The sequence below is a fragment of the Pleurodeles waltl genome, chromosome 2_1, assembly GCF_031143425.1.
Source record: "Pleurodeles waltl isolate 20211129_DDA chromosome 2_1, aPleWal1.hap1.20221129, whole genome shotgun sequence".
Taxonomy (NCBI): Eukaryota; Metazoa; Chordata; class Amphibia; order Caudata; family Salamandridae; genus Pleurodeles; species Pleurodeles waltl.
The window spans coordinates 461,692,241-461,697,986 of NC_090438.1; positions in this window are offsets into that span (position 1 = coordinate 461,692,241).

Sequence of the window (5,746 nt, forward strand, 5' to 3'; positions counted from 1 at the left end):
ACTGAAAGAGACTCTTCCATGGGTAGTCAGGACAAATCCCATCTCACATTGCAGAGCAGCATGACATAGAAGAAGGACAAAAACAGCATTCAGTCCTCCAAAGAATGGAAGCTCCAACCGTGCGGCCATCTTGACACAGAACATGTACCGTGTCGTATGTAACGGCCCAGCTGCTTTGGAAACTGAACGCAAAACTACCCTTTTCCTCCAGAATAAAAAAAAAGCACCTTCATAGTTCGTACTACAGGTAGTTACGTAAATCAAATAATAAGCTACATTTGCTTTATAAGATGAGGTTTGTAGAGGTAATCACATTCACAGTAAACATTTGCCTATTGTACTGTCTTTGATACCATGCGCGTTAGACAGAAATAAAAACATTTCTAGCTATCATGTCAAGAATTTTAAAATCATTTAGGGACACGAAGGAGAGGATCAAAAATGTTCTAGCTTTCGCGACAAGAAATTTCAATTCTATTAATAACCCCTTCTGTGCCGCGGACGTAATGGTTACGTTCCACAGCACAGTGCTCATGTGCCAAGGACGTAACCATTACGTCCTGGGCACTGAGCTCAGAGGGAGCGGGACTCCCTCTGTGGGCTTCCCTCCCACCCCCCCCAAGGTGCAGGGATGGAAGGGGAAGCCCTTCCCCTTCCACCCCCGCTCCCCCCTGTAATGACGTCAGCGCGCGATCGCTCACTGAGATCATTACAGGGTGCTGGTCGCACTGGAAGCCATTTGCTTCCAGTGCGAGTAGAGAGAAACAGGTGAGTTTCTCCTCCGGCGGGTGGGGGGTTTGGAACAAAGAGGCAGCGGGGGAAAGGAAAGGCTTTTCCTTTCCCTCAGTGTCTCTTTGAGCATTCCTGCTGCCCGATCGCACTGCGATCGGGCAGCAGGAATGCCCACTAGACGCCAGGGATTTTTTTTGTGTGTGTATATTTCTAATGTTTTGCGTCGGGGAGCGGCCCCTTGGGCAAGGGTCGCTCCCACTTGGGGGAATGTTTGTTGTGGCCATTTCGACCTATTAGTTTTAGGCCGAGATTTTTTTATTTTTTTTATTTATCTAATGTTTTGCGTCAGGGAGCGCCCCCTTGGGCAAGGGTCGCTCCCATTTGGGGGAATGTTTGTTGTGGCCATTTCTGCCCCCCTTGGGGGCAGATCTGCCTATTATTTGTAGGTCGATCTGCCCCCAAGGGGGGCAGAATCCACTAGACGCCAGGGATGTATTTATTTATTTATTCATCTAATGTTTTGCGTCGGGGAGGGCCCCTTGGGCAAGGGTCGCTCCCATTTTGGGGGCATGTTACCTGTGGCCATTTCTGCCCCCCTTGGGGGCAGATCAGCCTATTAATTTTAGGCTGATCTGCCCCCAAGGGGGCAGAAACCACTAGAACGTCAGGGATTTTTTTGTGTATGTTTATTTATGTGGGGGTGTCCCCTTGGGCAAGGGGCGCCCCCTGCCCCCCAAGGGGGGCATTGAACTGTTGGCCATTTCTGCCCAATCGGCCTATTATTTTTAGGCTGATCTGCCCCCAAGGGGGGCAGAAACCACTAGAACACCAGGGATTTTTTTGTGTATGTTTATTTATGTGGGGGGTATCCCCTTGGGCAAGGGGGGCATTGAACTGTTGGCCATTTCTGTCCCCCTTGGGGGCAGATCGGCCTATTATTTTTAGGCTGAAACCATTTGTGTATGTTTATTTATGTTGGGGGTATCCCCTTGGGCAAGGGGTGCCCCCCCTGGGGGGGCATTGAACTGTTGGCCATTTCTGCCCCCCTTGGGGGCAGATCGGCCTATTATTTTTAGGCTGATCTGCCCCCAAGGGGGGCAGAAACCACTAGAACGCCAGGGATTTTTTTCTATGTTTATTTATGTGGGGGGGGCGTCCCCTTGGGCAAGGGAGGCATTGAGCTGTTGCCCATTTTTGCCCCCCTTGGGGGCAGATGGGCCTATTTTAGTTTAGGCCCATCGGCCCCCAAGGGGGGTGCGGAGAAGCCACTTAGGCACCAGGGATAGTGTGTGTGTGTTTTTTTGTTTTGTTTGGGGGGTGGCCCTTGGGCAAGGGTCGCTCCCCATGGGGACACACTACTAAATGTATTTTCTGCCCTCCTTGGGGCAGATAGGCCTATTTTCTAGTAGGCCCATCTGCCCTAATGGCAGAATCCACTTAGGCACCAATTTCTAAATGCTTGATGGTTGGGTGTTTGTCAATTGACGAAGTATTTGCATTTGTGATTAAAAAAACAATTATCTTTTTTGTTCTAGTTCAAAGCTTTTGCTTTTTTTGCTGTGGCTCCTTGCAGTTTTGGCGGTGGTTAGCCTGCAGTTTGTATAGTTGCATGTTTTAGGTAAGTAAAAACAATTTACTCCAAAGGAGTATTGTTGCCATGCCTGAATGACATGTTTGTAGGTGGTGTACTAAATGCAGGTTTATGTGTGAAATTGTCCTTAGATTTGTGCACAATGATATTTGTGTCGTCTTATTTCTAATTTGCTTTTCTTTCTTTCCTTTTAGTGGGATATCATTGGTGATTGCTGCGTCTGTGCAGAGTAGTTGCTGGTGAGTCAAGCTTTTTCAGGCAAGAGAGCGGGATAGTTTTTGAGTTTATAACTCTTACTGATAAAGCTACACTTTATTTCTTATCTTACACAGTGCTGGTTGTTGGTGGTGCATTTGTCCAGTTAATTTTCATAGGAAAGATCATGGCTAGCCGCAGGATGACCGCTCAGCAAGTGGTTGGTATGCTTTTTGAGTCATTGTCTGATCATGATTATGAGACGGACTCTGCATCTGAGGCAGAGGAAGAAGTGAGAGATTCTGGCAGTGAAGTTTCTGTCGGAGAGGAATCTTCTGATGAGGAAGCCACAGTCAGTGCAGATGAAGGGCCTGTTTTAGAGAGGGACACTGATGTGCCATTAGTGCAGCAACCTGGGGCTGAAAGGTTTCCCGTTAGAAGACCGGAACTCTGGGTTGCCCCAAACATTAAGCAGCCAGAGTTGCCTGCCTTTACTGGTCTCCCGGGGTGTAGAGTCAATACAGAGAACTTTTTGCCTGTCAGTTTCTTTGAGTTATTTGTGGATGATGTGTTTTTGGAAGAGATTGTTGAGCAGACTAATTTGTATGCGGAGCAGTATTTGAGGGACAACGCTGCTAGACTTAGGCCACACTAAGTATAGAGCTACCCAGTGGATTCCCACAAATTTGGAGGAGATGAAAAGGTTTTGGGGCTTGACTCTTTTGAGGGGGTTGATAAGGAAGCCATCACTGGCTTCTTATTGGTCTACTAGTCCCTTGATGGCAACAGCTATATTTCCTGCAACCATGAGTCATAATCAGTGTTTGCTTCTTCTTAGGATGCTGCATTTTGTTGACAATGCATTAACCTTGCCACAAGATCACCCTGATTCTGACCGTCTTTTTAAGATTAGGCCTGTTCTTGATCATTTTGTAGATCGGTTTTCAGAGGTCTATGTTCCAGGCAAAGAAATAGCTGTGTACTAGTCTTTGGTCCTCTTCAAGGGTCGTTTGGTTTTTAGGCAGTACTTTCCTAGCAAGAGGGCACAATATGGAATTAAATTGTATATGCTGTCTGAAAGTAGTACAGGATATGTGTATAGTTTCCGTGTCTACACTGGTAGGGATTCCAGTATTGACCCCCCTGCTTGTCCTCCTACTTTTGGAGCTACTGAGAAAATTGTGTGGGAACTTGGTAGACGACTGTTCAACAAAGGTCACCATTTGTATGTAGATAACTTCTACACTGGAGTGCAGTTGTTGAAGGAATTGTTTAGAGTGGACACTGTTGCTTGTGGCACAATTCGTTGTAACCGGAAAGGCTATCCAAGGGAGCTTATCTGTAAAAAACTTGAGAGGGGCCAATGCAGTGCCTTGCGGAATGATGAGCTGCTAGCTTTGAAATTTTCAGACAGGAGGGATATCTACATGCTAAGTACCATCTATAATGAGAGTACTTCCCCTGTGACGGTTTGGGGCCAGGTTGCTGAAGTGTGCAAACCTGTGTGCATTTTAGATTATAATAAGCACATGGGAGGTGTAGCTAGAGTTGATCAGAGGTTGGAACCTTATACTGCTATTCGTAAGTCTTACATTTGGTATAAGAAGTTAGCAAGTCACCTCTTCCACTTAGCAACTTTTAATGCTTTTATTGTGTTTAAGGATCGGTCTCCAGAGTCAAAGATGACATTTGTGAAATTTCAGGAGTCAGTGATACAGAGCCTTATTGTGGTGGAACAGGCCAGAGTTCCTAGGTGGAGGATGTGGCTAGAATGAAAGATCGCCACTTTGCTGAGCACATTCCTCCCACACCCAAAAAAGAGTTTCCAGCTAAGAAATGTAGAGTGTGTTTTAGAAGAGGTATCCAGATGGAGACTCAAATGTACTGCCCAGATTGTCCTTCAAAGCCTGGGCTGTGTGTGGGTGGTTGTTTCAAGAATTACCACACCCCAAAGAATGACTGGGAACAACCATGAGTGTAAACTGCCTGTTTTTTATTTTCATGTGTTCAGTTTCATGGTTGGCATTTCTGTCATGTACTTAGTTAGAGCTTTTGTGTTTGTAGTTTTGTAATTATTTCTAATTAGTTAGTGGTTTCTTTGTTTAAAAAAAAAAAGTGATGCCATTGTGTGTGGAGTGGCGCTTGGCTGACGGTGTACATATTGACTTGCTGTTTCCTACAGCAACACACTGCCAGCCAAACGCCAGTCTACACACTCCCATCAGTTGGTGTGATTGCTGTATCAGGCATGTGGGCGTATGTAAGAGATGGGCCCTTGAGAGGGGCTGTCTGTCGATACAAGTGTTGTAATGTGCTGGGCCCGTGGCTGGTGGCGTGAATGGTCTTGTGCATGTCATAAAGCAGTTGGTGCCTTGCCGTGGCTTTACAGCTCATGAGCTGTAAGTCATTGGTTCAGTTTTTTGACCTTTCAGTTATTAACAGTGCATTTCATTTTTGTGAAATCTCTTATTAATAACATTTGATCCACTGAACCATCACTCACCCTCGTGCCATATCCAACCAGTATGTGTGGTAAAAATGACAAAACCTGCTCCGCTGTAATCAGGCGTCGCAGCACACCTGTGACACACTATGGGTCTTGGGTGGGACCCCGATGATGAAGCATGCCACCAACGTGGTTGGTGGGTGAGGGGTCTTTTTAACATAACCTAAGTGTGTTTCTTTTCACAATTTTAGTGTTTGGAACATCACATAAGTATGTGGACACACCAAAATGATCTATTGCAAAACTACCTGTGTTTGGGGGGGCACCTATGTTTTTGGTCCCGGGTGTGGCCTTCATCTAGGTAAACGTACCAAACCCAGACATGTTTTAAAAATAGACACCCCAAGGAGTCCAAGGAGGTATGGCTTGCCTGGATCCCCAACATTTTCTTAACAGACCCCTCGGCAAACCTCCAAATTTGCATAAAAATCATATTTTCCTCACTTTTCTTTGTAGGATCACCGTTGCAGCACAAATTTCCTACCATCCAGCGTTCCCCTCAGTCCCCCAAGTAAAATGATACTTCACTTGCATGGGTCCCCAAAGCAGAGTCAGCCTAAAAGATGTATAAAAAAAAAAAAATGTGCTTATCAACTTGCTGTGCTAACCCCTCAATCTCTACAAGTTTTTGGCCTTTTTCTGTTGCAGGCACCTGGCCCACCCACACAAGTGAGGTACCATTTTTATTGGGAGGCTTAGGGGAACGCTGGGTGGAAGAAATT